Raw genomic sequence first — 21,241 nt, forward strand, 5'->3', positions numbered from 1 at the left:
GCTTAAGAAGAACAAAATCTCTATTATCCCATCTGCTTTTAATCAGCTAAGTAGATCAACTTATTCTCTCTTTTTCCTCCTTAAAGTCTACATACTATTGTCTATGACATTCTAGAAAGCTCTTCTTTTATATACATACTGGTTTATTATAGGTCCCCTCATCATGTGTACATTTATTAAGAGTCCCCAATCTGTGGATGGCCCTTGTACTTGCTTTTTGATTATATAACAAATTATACTGTAAACTAATGTAACATATGCAAGTAAAGAGAAATGTTTACATGAAAACTAAAATAAAATGCTGGTGCTTTGATAGACAAAAATTATTGAATTGGTGTGGCTAAGCCCATCATCAAAGATTATAAAAATGTGAATGACTAAGAATCATGGAATGATTCAGACTGCTTCTCAAGTGTCTTAAGCTTTCTTGCTTTATTACAAAGAACAAAAATGGAAATGGTAGAGGATGCATAATGGATATGTTTAATAAGATGTAGAAATCTAACTAGAGTATCTGTAGATAAAGCAAAGGCCTCGGCCCTGCATCAGAAAAGGACCAAACTATGTGCATGTAAATGTTTTTATAAAGAATGTTTAAGGTATTACTATTATTTTTTAAGCATTTATTTATTGTTGAGAGACAGAGACAAAGCACAAGCAGGGGAGGGGCAGAGAAGGAGGGAGACACAGAATCTGAAGCAGGCTCCAGGCTCTGAGCTGTCAGCACAAAGCCCAACATGGAGCTTGAACCCACGAACTGTAGGATCATGACCCAAGTCAAAGTCACATGCTTACCTGTCTGAGCTACCCAGGCTCCCCTAGTGTATTACTTTTAAAGATTCTTGACTTCAGTATATTTATTTAATATATTGGCCAACTACATATTCTGAATGTGTCAGTCAGATAAGAAGGCTTCTAACATGAAGATAAATTAAAAGCCAATAACTGCTCTCCCTTTTACATGTGGGAAGAAAGGTGAGTCAGCTGTTTCCAATTCTTACAACTCTAGATGTCTTAAGTGGAGAAGCGTTCTCAGGTAAACCTGTCTAGCGTGGATCCAGAAGAAAGATTTCCCTTAGTTGGTCTCTACAGGTATAGGAGATGGGGAGGGTGTCCTATTGCTTTGGATTATCCAGAAGAAATGCCACTAAAACCTCCTTTTTGTGACACAGCCTATCCCCAGAGTACATGACCAGTCATTCTAAACCTTCAGCCAGGAGAAAATCACACACTTCTTTCTCATCTATTGCATTTATATCTTAATTCAAACTTTAATATTATAGATAAGGCCCACACAAATCAACTACTATAGGGAAGAGTCTGGTGGCCAAAGAAAATGTCCCTAAAAAGTGCTACTTCTTGGGAATTTCCTAGGTAGGAGACTCTCTCCTTCACCTCTTGCTCAGGTGATAATCCTATTATTGAGAGACTTTATAATAGCATCAATACAGGCCAACTTGTCTTTCATTAGTCATTTTTATCATCAACTGATTTTTAATTTCTTGGAGATGAGACAATAATCATATTAATGCCTCCCTATACTACCTAGCATAACACCTGAACCGGAACAAGTGATAAATAGATAAATAATCAGTTTCCCAAATGGGGATATTCTGTACTTTTGCATGATAATTGTAATAGAAGTTTGTCTCCTGTGTCAAGTTGCATTTTACCATATTATTTTGCTGCCTTGTGTCTCATCTTTCCATTTATTGTGCTAGCTGTTATAGATGATACTATGTATTTTGGTGTTGAGATGGAACTCCAAGGTATTCATTCAGCTGGTTTCTTAGAACTAGCTGAATATGAAAAAAAATTTTTTTTTTTTCTGGTAGTGAGCTTGACTCTGTATATCGGAAATTCATGCAGTCCTGGCCTTCTTCTTCCTTTTCTGTAGATAGATGGTTGCCCACGGACCTTCATTTGCCTCTCTCAAATATAACAACAGCCCAGAGGTGAATTATTCAGACAGTGTGGCCACCCTGGGAGACCTGGCACATTTTGCAGGCCATGCTGTGATATAAACCAATCAACCCAAATCTTTTATATCTCCTTTCCATATTGTAACTCCCATGAGGTAAAGCGTTAAGCTACATTAAGTCTCATAAAGAGAAATTTGAGTTCATGATGCGTAACTTCTCAGTAATGGTAATTAGGGTAATCTGCTTTTTGAATTTGCTAACTGATACTTGAAAAAAATGTTACCAGTTTTCTCATTTCTATTTAAATATTTAATACTTAAAACTTTTTAGTAGAGCACTTAGTACCTTTCAGAAAACTTTTTAAGTGGCTTTGATTGTATCCAGAATTACATCAAATGATCAGGAGCAGACAGCTCATGAAATGAAGAACATAAACATAATTTATAACACTTACAAGAAAAAAAGTATATTTTGAATTTTAAAGTATGAGTGAAAACTGAAGCTGAAATTTTTGCAGAATCAACTATCTTGTGCCTATCAGCCCAAACTGTAGAAAAATATAATCAAAATAAGACAAAAGATGAGCAGGACTCCTGGTAGAAGAGAGGGAGACTATGTTAGTAAGTATCTACCTGGGTAGAGATCAGTGAACCTGGGTTACAAGAGGTAGATAGTATTAAAAATATAAAAATATAGTACAAACTACTCATAGTCAGAAATGTCACTACCCCTCATTAATTGATAAAAGAAAAAAAAGTAGATCAGTAAGGATATAGAAGACTTGAAAGACAAAATCATTTAACTTCACGTATTGACATTTTTAGAGTACTCCACCTAACAACAAAATACACATCCATTTTAAATTTACACAGTAAATTTACAAAGATAAATTATATTTTAGAGCCATAAAAATATGTCTCGGCACATTTAAGAGTATTGGAGTGTATATTCTCTAGCCACAATGGAATTAAATGAAAAATGAATAACCTAAAGATCTCTGGAAATTTCCCAAATATCTTGACACTGAATAGCATACTTCTGAATAACCCATGTGTAGTGTTTTGATCTGTGACTACCAAAATGGTGTGTCCATTTCTTAATTCCTGGAACCTGTGAATATGACCTTATTTGGGAAAAGGGTCTTTGGAGATGTAATTAATTGTTAAGGATATTGAGATGAGATACTTTTAGATTATCCACATGGACCTAAACCCAATGAAAGGTGTCCTTATAAAGGAAAGAAGAGGAGGACACACAGACACGGAGGAGAAGCCCCTGCGGAGATAGAGGCAGAGATGAGTTATATAACCAGAAGCCACCTAAAGGTGGATGAGGCAAGACACTGAGGAATCTTCAGGTGAAGTTTCAGCTGGAAACTTCAGAGGAAGTGTGGCCTTGCCAACTCCCTAATTTTGGACTCTTGACCCCCACAACTGTGAGAAAATAAATATTTGTTGTTTTATGCATATATCCAGTTTGTGGTAATTTGTTGAGGCAACCATAGGATAAGAATGCACCATGGGTTAAAGGAAAAATGTAATGGGAATGTAGAAAGTATTTTGAATGAATTAAAAATACATATACAACATGTAAAATTTTGTCGGATGCTCATGAATCAGTACTTAGGGAACAATTTAGGAGGCTAGATGCCAGTGTTAGAAAAGAAGAAAGTCTCAAATCAGTGACCCCAGCTTCTACCTTAAACAAACCAAAAAACAAAACAAACAAACAAAAAAAAACCAAACAACGAAACCCGAGTGAGCGGAAATCACTAGCTTAGATAACAGAGAAAAATGGGGAAATTAATGAAAAAAAGAATTGGTTCTTTGACATGATCAGTGATACTGATATATACAACTAGCCAGGATGGATCAGGAAAAAAAAATAGAAGCCTCAAGTTTACCAGTATTAGGAATGACAGCGGTGATATCACTACAGATTCAGCGGTTATTAAAAGGAGAATAAGGAAATGATACAGGTTAATGAAGGAGTCAATTGCTCATCTGTCTTCCTCTTTCCTCAGACTTTAGAGAGCTAGTGCCTTTCTTTCAGGGAAGGCTTATATGTCTGTGGTTCAGGGCTGCAGCCTCCTCTGTGAATGAGGTTTTCTCGGCTCTCATCCCTCACTAGAGCCCACATGTGGTGCTGAATATTTTTACAAGTTCACCCGCTTTCTCCTTACCCCTGTCATAGCAGATTTGTTGTTCTTCCCATTCAACCAAGGATGGAAGCAGTGATGGGTTTCTTTTTTGCTGGTAAGTATTCCTTCTTTTCTGGAATTTAGTTCCTTTAGCTTTCTTTCCATCCTCAGTTCTCTGGAGATTAAAATGAACAAGAAAGCAAACACAATTTTGGATTTACTTGGCTTGGTTTTGTGAAGTTAGGAAGGAGAGGTTGCCATAACCAAATACCACAGACTGTGTGCCTTAAACCATAGACACTCTAGAGGCTGGAAGTCCAAGATCGAAGTGTTGGCAGGTTTGGTTTTTTGCACCCTCTCTCCTTGGCATGCAGAAGCCCACCTTCTCACTATGTTTTCACATGTTTGTTGCTCTGTCTTTGCATTCTAACTTCTTCCTCTTTTTTTTTTAAGTATATTTATTTTGAGAGAGAGTGTGTGTGCAAACAAGGGAGGGGCAGAAAGTGGAAGAGAGAGAGGGGAGAGAGAGAGAGAGAGAGAGAGAGATTGAGAGATTGAGATTGAGATTCCCAAGCATGCTCCACGCTGTCAGTGCAGAGTGCAAAGCAGGGTTCGAACTCAAGAACTGTGAGATCCAGTCTGAGCAGAAATCAGGAGTTTGTTGCTCAACTGACTGAGGCTTGCAGGCACCCCCTAACTTCCTCCTCTTACAAGGGTACCAGTCAGATTAGGGCCCATGCTAATGAACTCATTTTTAATTATCTCTTAAACTTAATATTTAAAAAAAAATTTAAATTGTATTTTAGAGGAAGAGAGCATGAATGGAGTTGGATGGCAGGAGAGGGAGAGAGAATCTCAAGTAGGCTCCCTGCCCAGCATGGAGCCTGATGCGCAGCTCAATCCCACAACCCTGGGATCCTGACCTGAGTCAAAAATCAAGAGTCAGTGCTCAACCTACTGAGCCACCCAGGTGCCTCTAATTACCTTTTAAAAGTCCTATCTCCAAATACAGTCACATTCCAAGGTCCTGGAACTTATAGACGGCTTCAATATAGGAATTTTAGAGGGACACAATTCAGTTATTACATTGTACATGATCTGGACCTCCATTACTTTCTTGACCTCATATCCTATAACTATAGTCCTTTAATCTGTCCAGCCAAATCAGCCTCACTTCTGATCTCAGAATATGCTAGGCATATTCCTGTTCTAGCAGATTTTTACTGGTTGTAAGTCTGCTCAGGTAGCTTTCCCCACAATCTCACTGGCTCCCACCCATATCCCACCCATATCCACTGGCTCAATCTGAAATCTCCTTCAAGTCTTTGCACTAATGTTACAATCTCTTTAAGGCCTATTCTAAGCTCTTACTCAAAATTGCAATCCTGGGGCACCTGGGTGGCTCATTGATTTAAGTGCCTGAGTCTTGATTTTGGCTCCAGTCTTGATCTCACTGTTCATGGGATGGAGCCCCACATTGGGTTCTTTGCTGACAGTATGGAGCCTGCAAGGGATTCTCTCCCTAGCTATCTCTCTGCCCCTCTCCTGCTTCTGTGCACATGCACACTCTCAAAATAAATAAACATTAAAAAAATGAAATAAAATTGCAATCCTTATCTCCATGTATTCTTTATTCTTCACAGTACTTGCCACCTTCAAACCTAATATTTAGTTAATTATGAAGTGTGTTGTCTTCCTCTAGACCACTAGCATATAACCTCTGTGAAGGCAAGAGTTTTTATTTGTTCATAGATGTCCCATTATCCCAGGGAATGGCACATAGTGAGCATTCTGTAATGATTCAGTGATGGGATGAATCAAAGGACACTTTTTTAATTTTTTTTTTGTGATGATTGGCTCCATGTGGTTTATAAACCAGAGGCCTTCATGATTTCTAGGAGCTGCTACTTTAAAGAAATAGAATGACTCCACTGCCACTGACAACCCTAGAGGCTCCATATTATACCAGATTAAACAAGTTACCAAAGGACTTCCAACCTATAATATGCAAATGCAGTCTTCAGTATCCATTGATGAAACACATCAAATGCAGCATATCACAGGCGTTTTTCACCTTGCAGTCCTTTTTTCCTGAATCCTCTTGGGTAATTAATGTTTCTGGACTCATTTGGGAAATAAATATATTTTTAGGTCTTCCTCTTATTCTTCTAGAAGATTCATTCCTATCTCAGAAATTTTGAACAATTTAGATTCTCTAAGAATGATAATGATTTCGTTGTTTCATGTGGAGGAATGTTGTTTGAAAGTGTTATTTTTTTGCAATATAATCTTTTTTGTTATTTTTCTATGATTTCCTCCTTTGTTTTGCTTAACTTTTTTGGTTGTGTTAAAACTAACATGAATGTGGGGTGGTAGCTCAGTCAGTTAAGCTTCCAACTCTTGATTTTGGCTCAGGTATTGATCTCATGGTTTCTCAGATCAAGCCAATGTAGGGTTCTGTAGTGACAGCATGGAGCCTCTTGGGGCTTCTTTTACTCCCTCTCTCTGCCCCTCCCCTACTCATGTGTGCGTGCATATTCTCTCTCAAAATAAACAAACATTTTTTTAAAAACCTATCATGAATGAAATTCTTTCTCTTTGAAAATAAATGCTTATAGATTGTGTGTGTGTGTGTGTGTGTGTGTGTGTGTGTCATTTAGAGTAATTCTGGGGGCACCTGCATGGCTCAGTCAGTTAATTGTCCGACTTCAGCTCAGGTCATGATCTCATGGTTCATGAGTTTGAGCCCCATGTCAGGCTGTGTGCTAACAGCTCAGAGCCTGGAGCCTGCTTCAGATTCTGTATCTCCCTCTCTATTTGCCCATTCCTGCTTTTGCTCTCTCTCTCTCTCTGTCAAAAATACATAAACATTAAAAAAAATTTTAGAGTAAAAATAAATAAATGTTAAAAAAAAATTAAAAAAAATTTTTAGAGTAATTCTGGATAAAGTTTACCAAAATTCAAAGTTGGTATACTTGTGTGTGATGGTGTGGTGTTGGTGTGCATGCATAGTGAATGGAGGAAACCACATCTTTGAAATGTGTTCTGTAGTCTGAATGAGGATAGAATGAGGATATAAGGTAAGAATGAGCTTGGTAAGGAAAAAGAAGATAGAGGAAATAGAAATATAGAAATGAATGATGAATATTTACAAGCAACCAAAGAGCAAATATAAAACACAAAAGTGGACAAAAGGCTTTAAAGGGAAAAAATAAAAGGAAATAAATAAGACCAGTATTTGTTGAGTGCTAATCATGTCTGAGACTTTGTGCTAGTTAGGAGTCCTTTAATATATAGTAAATCCTTCCGATGATCCTCTGAATTAGGCATTATCATCAATAATCTACATATGCACAAATTGGTCAATTAAGTAACTTAGTTCTTCCCAAACTTTTCTGGTCTTAACTCACAAGGAAATGATACTCATATGTGAAAGGCCCTTGAGGTTAATCATAGACCAGTAGTTTAAAGCTTTTTGTGGCTTCATGGTCCAGTTATCTAAATAGAAAGGAAATAATGGAAACTTGGAATATTGGGAAGGAAAAAAGAACATGATGAGCATGTTGAAATGTTACAGACTTTTCTTAAGTCTTATAAATTTTGTTTGATGGTTGACAAAATTTATAATATTCTGATATGATTCTAAATACATGTAGAAGAAATATTTTAAGGTTGTTGTAAATGCAGGAGGGTAAAGGAATGTGAAGATAGGTTTTTGAAATTCTCTTGAACTGGTAAAATGACACCACCAGTGGACTGTGATATGTATGCATCATGTAATACCTACAAAAACTGCTAAAATAACTCTACAAAGAGATATATTCAAAAGCTTTATAGATAAATCAAAATAGAAATCAAAAAAATGTTCAAGTAACCCACAGGAGGATAGGATAAAGGAACAGAAATGAAAAACAGATCAAACAAACAATAAAATGGCAGACTTCAGCCTTAGCATATTAATGGTTATATTGATGTAAATGATCAAAATGCACCAATTAGAAAACAGAGGTTGACATTATGGAATAAAAAGTATGATTCAACTATATGTTGTCTATAAGAAGCACACTTCAAATATAGTGATACAGGCACGTTGAAAATAAAAGGATTATTTACTTAATCAGGTAAACTTTAATGAAAGGAAAGAAGGAGGTTTATATTGATATCAGATAAAGTGGACTTCAGAGCAAAGAAAATTACCAGAGACAGAGAGGGTCAGTATGTAATGGTGGAAAAACTATTTCACCAAGAAGACATAGCATTCCTAAATATGGATGAAGCAAATGACACAGTTGAAAATATGGAAGCAATAATTGATAGAATTGAAATGAAAAATAGGTAAATCCACAATTAAAGACGTCACCAACTTTCTGTCAATAAGTAATAGAATGCCTTACTTAGAAAATCTTCAAGGATATGGAAGAAGTTAACAGTGTCCTCAATCAAAAGGATCTGATCAGCATTTAAAGAACATTCCATTCAACAACAACAAAAAAGACATTTTTCAGCCTCTATTGAAATTAGGCCAATATAGATAATATCTGAAAACACAACAAAGCTAAACAATTTAAAATAATTAAAATGAGACAAATGTGGTTCTCTGATCATAATGGAATTAAACTAGAAATCAATCACAGAAGGAAAACAGGAAAATCTCTAAACACTTGGAAACTAAACAACATGCTTTAAAATAATTCATGAGTCTAAGAGGAAATCTCAAGGGAAATGAAGAAACAAATCCAGCTGAATAAAAGCAAAAACAAAACATATAATTTGTGGGGCACAGCCAAAGTGGTCCTGAGAGGGAAATCTGTAGCACTAAATGCTTACATTAGAAAAGAGAAAATGACTCAAATCAATAATCTAAAGTCTCACTTTAAGAACCTAGAGAAAGAAGGTAAAAATCAACCTGAAGCAAGCAGCAGGAGGGGAAGAATTGGTTTTTGCAGGCTGATTGGAGAACAACTTAGTATTGCTTATGTTAAAAAATAAAATTTATTAAAAAATATTGTGACCTTCAAAGTGCCAATACCCAATTAAATAAGAATCACCAGTAAATGAAGTTAATAACTTGAGTTGATGGTGTCTGTGATGATTAAGATAACAATTACTCATGGTGACCTTTTTTTCCAACCACAACCAAACATGTCTGTGGAAATGAATCACTAAGGATGAAGCTGTATTTTTCTTCCTGCTTTGATTAATCAAAATTAATCTTACATTAGAGAACACTTTAGTAATGAATTTAAGCCACTGCTTAGAAGATAGTTGCTACTCATGTTTTCTTATTTATGTAATTAGGAGCAGAAAAAATATCTTTACCAGTAGTTCTCAACATTGGCTGCAAATTTAGAATCATTTAGAGAGCTTTAAAATATACTGATGCCTGGATTCCACGTAGGGAGATTCTGATTTAATTGGTCTGTGGCAGAAGTTCTCAAAATATGGTCTCAGACCTGCAGTAGCAACAGCAATTGAGAACTTGTTAGAAATGCAAATTTACAAGCCTCACTCCTGACTTAGCAGTCTGTGTTTTAAGAAGCACTTCAAGTAATTGTGAGTCAGTGTGTGTCAAACTTTAATGTGCATATAAATCTCCTGGAGAATCTTACATAAATACATATTTGGGTTCATGGTCTGGTATGGTGCCTGAGATGATAATTAACAAACTCCCATAGGACCCTAATGATGATGGTAGTTCACTACAAGTTGGATAACAAGGTTCTACAGGACATCTAGACATTTGTACTTATAAAAACTTCCCAAGTTTTTAAGATGAGAACTGCCAACAGCCCATGAAACTTATATGATCTTTCCCAGGTTATTTGCCCTTGACATTGTGGAGTCATGGAATAGCACTTACTCCTTATTCTCTTTAAAGTAATGGTCACTGACTGTAAGTTGCTTTTCAGTTGCCTAAGAATCCCAGTTGTGATGGTTTCATCCCTATTCCCAGAACAAATAATGAATATACTGATTTCTATGTTCCTCTTGTTCTTCTCCCCCACCCCCCTCCACCATCATCTGCCTGACCCACCATCTTTCATGGTTTTCCTCTTCATTACCAGCTAATAATTGGCTAGTGGGATAGAGTAATCATTCCAGCATATTGGGAGAGAGTTAGGTCTCTTCCCTTTAAGGTAACATGGATCTTGAGACAATGCCCTAAGACCAATATGTTTAGAGAATTCTCTTCTCCTTTTAAACATTCTGACTGGGTGTGCTTATCTGTTTCAGTGTTACCAAGAAACATCCATGTTCTGACAATTTGAACTCCACATGCTCAGGTCAGATCTCTCTCTGTGAGCACTCATTTACTGGACATCTTTCCTTAGATTTATCCAAGTTGCCTCAAACTCATTGTGCTCCAAATAGAGCTCATTTTCTCCACCATATCTGTCTCTCTTCCTGTATTCTCTATCTCAGTGATAAGTAATGTGGGACTCATGTTTTACTCTTGTGTTTTATTCTACTCCAAATGGAACTTAGTGTTAGAATCTGTGGATTCTTTCAGTCTTGAATTCATCCACTTTTCCCCATAATGGTAGCCACTACTCTGGTTCAGGTGGCCATGATATCTTCAACTGCAGTGCCCTGACTTACCTGTCTGCCTTCAGGCTACCTATTTTCCATGTGGCATCTAGTTTATTCTTGTCATTTCTCATGTTTAAAATGCTTCTGTGACTCTCCATTGCTCTCAGAATTAAGTCTAAATTCCTTAATATGACTTAAAAATAATTAATAGGATTAAGATGTACAAACTTCCAGTTTTAAAATAAGTCACAAGGATAGAAAGTACAGCATAAGTAGTATAGTCAATAATATTGTAGGAACTTTGTATGGTGACAGATGATGATTACCCTTATAATGAGCATTTTGTGATGTATATATTCACTAAATCACTACACTGTACACCTGAAACTAATATGTCAACTATACTTCAGTTTAGAAATAAATAAGAAGGGTGACCTGGGTGGCTCAGTTGGTTGAGCCTCTGACTTCAACTTAGGTTGTGATCTTGCAGTGCATGAGTTCGAGCCCCATGTCTGGCTTTGCTGCTGTCAGCACAGAGCCCTCTTGAGATCCTCTGTCTCCCCACTTTGGCCCTCCCCCTCTTGCGCTCTCACTCTCAAAAATAAATACTAAAAAAATAAATACAAATAAAAACAACTAAGTAAAAGTCATTAAGCCTTCAGTGCTTTGCTCACCTTTCCTGGAATTCTTTCCATCTTGATCAATGCATTTTCCATCTGCATTTTCTCTGTAAGCCTTTGGGTAGGTGATGCCTCTACTTAGTGTCTTTCTATTCTCCCATGCACCTAATCCTCACTCTCCTTTTTGGTAAGATACTGTGTGTGAACAGATGCCTTCCTTGACCCCAGCATTCTGAAGGCCTTAGATACCCTTTTATCATGCTCACTGTTGTAGTGATCACACCGAACTTCATTTCCCTCCTGTTTATCTTCCTCAACAGTTTCTTAAGTGCAGGGACTGTCTTCTTCACTGTGTCCTTAGATTCAAGCCCAGTGTGCTCATTACAGTGTATCTTTAATAATAATTAATACACAAAATTTCCAGTAATTTCCTTTCCAGAAGAAAGGAGCTAACCATGGCAAATCGGTGAGAGAGCAGTTTCCAGGTATTTGGAACTGTTAGAAATACACAAATCACATTATATGGAATGGCTTCTCTGTTCATTACAGTTGTCATACTATTATAGAGGAATATTTGAGAACATGTCCTAAAGTAAGGGGAGGAAGAGTCTAGGTAGGTTGAATGGCATATTTTCTTCTTCTACGGTATCATAATTCTAAAAAGGACCTTAGTTAGCAACTGTGTTATTTATATGCTTACAGCAGTTATTTATTCATTTTTTTTTTTTTATGTTCCATTTTTTTCCAGAACCAGATGGAGATTCTGGTTTAACTGACAAAATTCTGTATTCTGAATTCTCACCTTTTTGTTGTTGTTGTTGTTTGTTTACTGGTTCTTGGGTTGTTTGTGGTACATTGCCCAGTATACACTTACTTAGTATTAGGGCAGAGGAGAATAAAACTCCTTCAGGTTACAGAGCCAACACTTTACTTTAGTGAGTGATGAACCTATGCCATTGTAAAAGATCTACAGATCTGTGGCATCTCCTTTTCCAGGGAGCTGTAATTGCAAACTTTGAAGGAAACTTTGACTTTTGTCAGTCAGTATTTCACTAGAATTCTGTGCCCCAGCGGCCATCTGGCTTTCACTGCTTCTTCTGATGTCTGTTTTCTCAGATAGTCTTTAGCGAATCTGCAGAGCACAGTTTTGGTGGTGACTTCCATGTGGAGGGTTGATGGTCCCTTTCTAGGCCATATCGCAGTACAAATTAACGTCACTGTTTGTCTTATAGGGGGATCCTGGCACACTGAGAGCCCCTGGGGTGTTTTTCCCCAGGCTCTTGCTCCCTGATTTGGGAACTAGATGCGGTTATTCTTCCGGGCTTTTCCTTACACACTTAGACCCGGGATTTGCCCTCCAATCCATTTCTTCCTTCTACATCTCTGTTTATGTAAATGATTTTTTTCAGGGTTCACCTCAAGTTTTGTTTTCTCCTACAATTAGGGCATAGGTCATAGTTTTGAAATGCTTTGCCATTCTTCATACTGTGTGGCACTCTCTCAAATTATTTCGTGTTCCTTTCACTTTGTGTGTAAAAGGATGGTCTAGTGTAGCCTATAACTCAATTTGAAGCCATTTAAGTGCCATGCTTTGTTTGAAATGATATATCAAACTCTTTGTACTGTATTTCCCACTGTCTTATCTGAAAACCAGGTTAGCACAGGCAAGTCCTGGGGTTATTAGAACATTCTCCTGACATTTTCCCTGGCTTTCAAAATTACTTGATAGGGATTTTTTGTTTTGTGGGGATTATGCCTCTCTGACTCTCATTAAGTAGTTAATCTTCCTCTCACCCAGTATGGGACTGTGAAAAGAAAATCAGAAAATGAAATTGGAAGATTAGAGGTCAGAAGAAACTGGTTAGCTTCTTTGTTGCTTTAATTCCCGGTTGCAGGTAAAGAATATGATCAATTACATTTCTCTGAGCTTGATCCGCCCTTTCTTCAACTTAATACCATCAGCACCTAGTTAGTATCAGTGCCTGGCATGTGAAAAATGCCTTCACTAAATAGGTTGATCACATTATGGAGGATAGCTATAAAAAAAATTAGCAACCTCATAATAAAGTAGAAATAACATCAGTAGCCTCCCTGCCAACTGGTCACTGTGCCCGGCACTGATTCTCTTTGGTATTCTGAAAGCAGTAAATGGAGAGGGGAGCCTGGATGGCTCAGTTGATTAAGCATCTGACTTCAGCTTCAGTTCTTGAGTTCCAGCCCTGCATCAGGCTCTCTGCTGTCAGCACAGAGCCCACTTTGGATCTGTTCTCTGCCACTTCCCCACTTGTGCATGCGCACTCTCTCTCAAAAATAAATAAACATTAAAAAAAGAAGAATGATGTAGAAATATTTACATGGTAAATATTTAAGTAGAAGACGACAGTAATTTGTTTATTTTTAGAGAGACAGTGGGAATGCTAGTAGGGAAGAGGGGCAGAGAGAGAGAGAGAGAGAGAGAGAGAGAGAGAGAGAGAATCTTAAGCAGGCTCCATGCTCAGCACAGAGCCCAGTGGATGGATGTGGGACTTGATCCCACAACCCTGGAATCATGACCCAAGCCAAAATCAAGAGTTGGATCCTCAGCCATCTGAGCCACCCAGTCACCCCAAAGATGACATTTTAAATCAAAGTCCAGAGTTACTGTTTCGGAGTTGCATGTAAGGACTGCATGGTTAAGTGGAGGCCCCACTGAGAGAATCTTTACTTGTTATTTCCAATGGCTTTACTCTGTCATTAGAAAGATTAAAAGAAATCTTCACTGAATTAGAGTCCTAGGTGACCTTCTTCGGGAAATAGCGCTCTGGGCCCATGACATGTAGAAACGTTTTGCATGTTAGTGACGTTGACTTCTGTCTTCTGTTTTCCCCTGGCACTTACCTTGTTTATCTGAAATAAAATTGATTAAAATGATAAAAGGAAAAGTAAGTTATAAGAATAGACATAAAGATAAAAAATGTAGTATGGGCTTTAAAAATAATCTGGGTTATATAGTCATGATTATGAAACATTATTCTGGTCTGAATGAAGCATACTGTCCAGCTTCTATACATGATGTTTATTACTAATACCTTTCAACATTTGTAAACTAATAGATGATACGCCAGTGATTCTCTTGGCCCTGCCTTCCTGTTTATGTTATAAATTTTTTTTTTAACATTTATTTATTTTTGAGACAGAGACAGAGCATGAACAGGGGGAGGGGAAGAGAGAGAGGGAGACACAGAATCTGAAACAGGCTCTAGGCTCTGAGCTGTCAGCACAGAGCCCGACGTGGGGCTCGAACTCACGGACCATGAGATGATGACCTGAGCCGAAGTCGGACACTTAACCGACCGAGCCACCCAGGCGCCCCCCTGTTTATGTTATAAGTTAAAGTCCTAAATTACAGTCGTTTTTTTTTTTTTTGCCCTTTTGTTACAATTAAAAAACTATCTCAATAATCACATCTGTGGTTATTATTTTTGCAGTGATATTTCGGAGATGAGACTGCTTATTTTCCCATCTCCAGACCAGCTTCTCAGCCTTATTTCCCTCTCTTGGTTGTGGTATATTTGATCTTCAAGTCATGAAAATGAGAACTCTCAGCTTCATCTTGGTCTCTCTCCTCTGTCTCTGAGCTACTGACTCATGGTAATTTCCTTTTGGCATGTGTTTTACTTCTGGACCCTGTGTCTAGCCTCACTTCATTCAGTTTCTCAGATAATAACATTTTACCTAATCACCAACCCTTTGGTCTCTCCTACTTTATTTCATTTCCTCCACTGTCATAAGACAAATAGCAGTTGTGCTATTTTTATGATCAAAATCTGCTATAGCTCCCTATTACCTTCAAAAATATAATAAAAATTTGGAGACTGTTCATTGGAAAACGTTGCATTGTTGATAATGGCAACACATTAGAAACAACATAAATGTTCAACAACAGGGGGCTCATCAAACAAAACATAATTTAAACCTTATGGTGAAATTTATTTGACCATTAGAGGTGTTGGTTTTGAAGACTATTTAATGTGTGTGAAATGTAGCAGAGCATAATATTGAATATACCATCATAAATATGAAATACAAAAAAATATTTTTCTTTATATAGATGTTTTCCTTTTTGGCCACATTTTTCACATTTTCTATAATGAATGTTCATTGTTTTTATAATCAGAAAAACTTTCTCTAACAGTCAGGATGTGGAAGGGAAATTAGGAATTATTTAGTTTAGTTGTTTTTAATATATTTTTGGACCATAGACCTCATTGAGGATCTGGTGAATGGTAAGGAACTTTTCTCAGAAAAATGAACATCTGACCATAGACAAAAATTTTGTCATATAATTTTGGCGGGATTTTAGATCACAGATTAAGAAAAATTTTAAAGTACAATTTTCTCCTTGAGGAGAAAATGCAGGGTAAAAATTGGCCAACTCTCCCATAGGGGGATTGTAGGAAGAGTCCAGACTAGATCTTGGGTTTTTAGCATTTGCCTGAAACTGAGTTCTCCAGAGACTTGGGATCGCATTACAAGTATCCTTCCAGTTATATGCTTCTCATGGCTGCTCTGGAAGGCTGTGAGGCACCAGACCATACTTGAAGAAGTTCTCCTTTACATCTGTGGAGAGACTTCAGGGTGGTTGTGGTTGCTGCTGTTCAAGGGAGTGGCTCCCCTGCTCCTCCTCCCTGTGAGACAAGGTTTTATTACACCAAGGGGAATAGCTTCTGAGTCATTGATGACTCCTAGAAGTAAGCATATATAATGTATGTCTGGGAACAGACCTTTTAGATACCTTTTACTTTCTTATTCCTGACCTCCCGACCATACTTTATGATTTTATTGTGTGCATGGTGATAGGCTTTTGCTCTGGCAATGTTTGTTTTCTTCTCTGATCTGGCAGTTTCCTTTATGTGAGCTTGAGCATGTTAATGATGGCAGGGCAGGACACGACCTCTGCGCTTGGGTCATTCATTGTGGTGGATGCCATAGTAGTGCCCTGCCTGGTGCCTGAATGGTCGGCAAAGTACAAGGCTAGAAAAACCTCTCTTTCCCTGGCTTTGGGCAATTCTGTCTTCGCAAAACCTTAAGCTAGGCAGTGAGGAGAAAACACCACCAGTACGAGCAACACATTCAGTAGAGCCTGCCTTTCAACTGGGAATGAAGGGAGAGATGCCCTTACTTTGTCAGAAAGCCCTGAAGGGCCCTGATAAATCTTGCCACAGACAGCAGATTTTGTAGATAAAGGAGGAGTATTTTCTTTGGTGCAATAAATCTGCAAGCATAGATCTAGAAACAGCTGTCTGATAATTTTTTGCAAGTTGTTAAGCCCTCTACAATCTAATCTCTGCAGAGAGCCTTGAATCAAAATAGAGGTTGGAATCCCTGCATTGAACAAAGCAGTGGTATAAAAGGTAAGAGAACATAAACGTTTTTTAGTACTTCCGAGTACCAGGACTGGGAAAGGTACTTTCACAGTTATTGTAACATTTACTGCTGGGGAAATGCTATAGTGTACCTGGTGCTATCCTTATTTTATACATGGGGAAACTGAGGCTCAAAGGGTAAATGTTTTGTCCCAGGGCACACAACTAAGAGGCTAAGCTGAGTGTATCTGCTTCCAGCTCAAGTTCTTTTTCCTGTAGAATAAGTAGCTCATATGGTGGCATATTGTTTTGGAGTGTCCTAATTTTCCTTTATGTGTATGTATATTTGAAATATTTTTATTTATGTACTGTAGTCTCATTAAGGGGTGCCTGGGTGGCTCAGTGGGTTGAAAAGCTGACTCTTGATCTGGGCTCAGGTCATGATCTCACAGTTTTGTGAAATCGAGCCCCACATTGGGCTCTGTGCGGACAGAGTGAAGCCTGCTTGGGATTCTCTGTGTCCTCCTCTCTCTGCCCTTCCCCTGCTCTCTCCCCCTCTCAAAATAAATCAATAAACTTGAAAAAAATACAAGTTAGGAAATAAAGGGGCACCTAGGTGGCTTACTTGGTTAAACATCTGACTTTGGCTCAGGTGATGATGTCATGGGTGGTGAGTTCGAGCCCTATATTGGGCTCTCTACTGTCAGCACAGAGTCCACTTCGGATCTTCTGTCTCCCTCTTTCTCTGCCTCTCTCTCTCTCTCTCAAAAATAAATAAGCATTAAAAAAAAGCAAAGAAAAAAAACCAGAAAGGCATAAGCATACACATGTGCATGCATACACCCAATAGTCCTATCCTGTCCACTGTTACCTGGTAGCTCCCTGGTAGAATAATGGGCCTTGATAAAGGTTTCCTTTCTTCTCTCTGTTAATATACTCTTAGATTTATTTTTCCCAGGCCTTTCCCCCAAGCAAATTCCTGATGGTATTATAATTAAAATGTATATAATTACATTAATTAGTTAATTTGTAATTGTTAATTAATATAATTAGTTAATTATTTTTTGCCAACTGCTTCATTCTGTCACCTAGTTTAGTGATGTTCTTCAGCTGTCATTTCAATACAAACTTTCTGGTGGTAGGAGATGCAGGAAGAATGAAGCAGCCCCTGGGTAGTCTGGGCAGAAACCAAAGGGGTCATGATAATACTGTAGGCTTTTCTTCAGTCCTCTTGGTGGCCTCTAAAGGAAAAGGGTCAGGACATTATCATTTGGCCGGCAGCACAGAAGAACAGAGGGATGATTTTTGGGTAGGCACGGAATACAAGATCAAATGTGTCCGGTGACTTTGTATTTCCGCTTCACTGAGAATCCTAACAAGATAGGTATGACTTTCAGAGCCCTTCGTTCTACCCTCTTAGAAATGAAGTTTTAATTTTATTGAGTTAGGTTGTGTGTATAAGACTGGGCCAGGGTAAGAGAGGGAGGCCTGATGCGGGTAGCTGGCACATCGTGTGGATGCTGTCATAGTTCAGCAATAGAAACCTGGAGGCAGCTGGGTCTCTCGCCCTTCCCACAAGCCCCCCGCAAGTATCCTCCCCACACAGGTTGCCCGAGGGTGAATGTGCAGCAGCCTCGGAATCTGCCCACGGTGTGGGGTGCAGAGTAAGAAAGGGGAACTAATTAGAAACACAGAGGCTATCTGGAGGCTGACCTTTTTCTTCGACAGAACTTTGAGATTTCTAGACTCTTGAACTTTAGGATTTCCTTCCTTAACAAATCTTACGAAAAAGTAGTCTGATTCCACTTTCTGTGTCTCTTGAAACTGCTTTCACAGGGTTTTCCATTAGCCTGCTGTGGGGAAGCAAACTGCACTGTTTGCAAGAGATGTTAATGTCTCTAAATAGTTTTTTTTTTTTTTTTTTTTTTTTTTTTTTTGGTCTTTCTCCCTTCCGTTTACTGATGTTAACATTGTGTTCAAGGCAGGAGCGTCTGCTCCAGTTGGAGCGTCAACAGTCGGCTCAACCCTTGAAACATCTGCCTGTTCTTCCTGTCGCATGTAGCGCCCCACTTCCTGCCTTCTGCTACTTCTCAGCAAGCCTGGTTAGGCAAAGCACCCGTCCTCCTGTGTCTGTGTGCAGCTGCTTGTGCCAAGCTGTCGGCTCTCTCAGGAGAGACCAGCATTCTCTGAACTTCTGTGCCTTCGTGATGTTCACTGACGTGAGTGGGGCTTTGTGTCTTTACTAACTTGAAGTGAATGCAGTTGTCAGAGAAGCTGCTTCAGCAAGCCCCTTACCCTCCTCTGCCATCCCAGCACTCAGCTTGGAAAGGTGGCATGGTGTCCCAGAACAAGGGTAGCATTTGGTGAGGAGCAGTGTGTTAGCATTGGACCTGAGACACAGGTCTCATAGGGTGGCTCCTGAGACCCATCATATGCGTGGGCCAGGTTGCCATGTCAGGGAAGGAGGAGTGGAAGAAAACAGGGAGGCTTTCCCAGGGAACATTAGTAATCCCAGGGTTGGACCTTGAACTGTCTTATGTGCACCTGTGTGATAAAGTTCACTATTATGTCCTGCCTTGGCCTGTGGTAAAACTGGCCCTAATCGAAAGTTCCCTTTCCTATTGTGCTACTGTGGATAAGGCACTCTGGCCAAACGAGTTTTCTTACCACGTGAACCGAGCACAAAGTTGGCTTCACTTTGAGTGGTGGGTTTTAGTTCCCTGCCAGCTTATGGAGTTTTTCAAACATGCCAGTCACATCCTCTTGTGGCATCATCATCCTATTGTCATGACTGTTACTACAAAACCTGTCTCCCATAGCCTCTGCTTGTTCTCTCTGTTCCTGAGTGAACCCCTGTGTGGCCTTGTGTGGCAAGCAGTGGCCGGCCCTGGGCTATGAGCGAATGTACCTAGAGAAGTGTTGTGGGTCTCAGGTGTTCAGTATTGGGTGTTATGTGTTCAGTGCTCCCCGTACCCCGAGGGTGGAAGCCCCACCCTCACCGGTGGAGGGAAGGAGAGGTGATCAGAATACCAGAATGCACTGTGCCTGTTATTTTCATTCTTGGAATGTATCAGTTGTGTTTCCACTTTCCAGCTATTTGCCCTCTTCTTTGTAAACTACACAGAACAGGGAACCTGTCTGTAATTGTCATCCCTAGACCCGTGGTGTCTAGCACAGTGATGCCTGGCCCTGAGCATGTACTTGATAAATAATTGTTGAATAAAAGAGTGAGTGCATTTGAAGGCCCCTTTCTAGGTGAGGAACACAGTATATGTTCTCTCTCTCCAGCTATCGAGTTTAAACAGTCTATCAAGTTCCATGCTGCAGGACGGAGTAGGGGTGTGAGCCAAGTGCCCAGTTCCCTGCTAACTTTTCCAAGTTCCTCCAACCTCACAGGTATCCCAGTAAAGGGAAGGATGGATCCTGAAGACATAACCCACATCCCTAGTTTAAAGTCACTGTCAGATTGATGTGCTTTTGTTGGTACAGACTTTGCTTCATGTTGCTGATTTGGCAACCAGCTTTACTTTCCACCTTCTGAGGCATCTTGTTCCATTTGCCTAATGAAGTTGAAAGGAATTTAGTGCCTGTCTCTCTGAATTTCATTTTGCCTGGGCTCTCTTCTCCAATTTTAATTTGTTCATGGAGCAAGCTGGTGCCCATAAATGAGAGAGGATGGGGGTGGCTTGAAGAACATTCATTCCAGCGTTTTTGTGATTTCTTTAGCTTAGGTACCATCTTATTGTTTTGTACTGAGGTCAAATTAGCACACAGAATTGTCTCAGGCAGATGAGGACAGAACCATCTCTGGGAGAATTTGGCCTCTCTCATACTGGGAGAAATCTATCCTTGATTACCCTTTGGTTGTTTTCATGAAGATCCGAGCTTGGGGGGAATCTGAATATCTTTTAGATCCTTGGTCTTATTTTGTGGGGCTTATCTTTAGTGCGTTTCCACTTCTGAAAATTTTTCCATGTTTTATCCATCCTTCTCAATGTAAATCTCACCTTTAAAAAATTAAACTCATATCTATTCTCCTCTGGGGAGTCTTTCCTGCATTTATCTCTTTGTTTCCCTTTGAGAACACCCCAGGTTTTTTAGTTTATTATTTTTCACATGTGGTAGCACCTACGTTGTCAATTTTGTTCATTTTTGCCTTCCAAAGCCAAGGACTTGGAGGCACTTCCTTTTCCTTTCAGAGTGCTTTACACAGCGCTACTCTGGTCATAGGCTTTGTCAAGATTTGCTGCCTGATGGTGTGACAGTAGGAAGCAAGTAGGGATGCTTCCATGAGGGTGGGGGTCGTTCATCAGGAGACAAGACAGCAAAACTGGTGTGAGTTGTGTGACGTCACAGTAAATGGATTCACAAGGCATCCTGTGCTCTGTATGTTGAAGCAGTGGAAACGCCATGAAGAATTTTCTTCCAAGAGCAGTTTGGCCAGGTAGCTTCCCAGATGTTGCTAAATTCTGTTTTAGCTGTTTTGTGGGGCTCACGTTAACGTGTCTCCCAGTGCTAGTGGAGACGATAACGCTGGAGGTATTACTCTTCTTGTCATTTGTTCTTTGCCTGCATTTATAATCTGCTCTTGCAACTTTATTTCTCTCACTTACGGAAACGGGCTTAGCAGTTGGAGGTGCGGTGAGTTAGAACTTACACAGAGCATGTGGTCACTGTTGCCTC

At 39.1% G+C, this 21,241-nt stretch overlaps 1 protein-coding gene across 5 annotated transcripts in view; it reads left to right on the plus strand.

Moving 5' to 3' along the window:
- Positions 1-21,241, plus strand: part of LOC128778304 (cAMP-specific 3',5'-cyclic phosphodiesterase 4D-like) — a 475,712-nt gene that overhangs the window by 226,092 nt on the left and 228,379 nt on the right. Inside the window, exon 1 of one of the 5 annotated variants that reach the window (XM_053907346.1) lies at positions 16,507-16,606. The exons of 3 other annotated variants lie outside the window; for them this stretch is intronic. The gene's annotated coding sequence lies outside the window, so the exon portion shown is untranslated. Of the gene's footprint in view, positions 1-16,506; positions 16,607-18,533; positions 18,778-21,241 lie in introns of those variants that run through there. One more of the 5 variants, XM_053907343.1, reaches the window with a different exon arrangement.

Source organism: Panthera pardus, unplaced genomic scaffold (assembly GCF_024362965.1).
Source record: "Panthera pardus isolate Hobbes unplaced genomic scaffold, ASM2436296v1 HiC_scaffold_2, whole genome shotgun sequence".
Taxonomy (NCBI): Eukaryota; Metazoa; Chordata; class Mammalia; order Carnivora; family Felidae; genus Panthera; species Panthera pardus.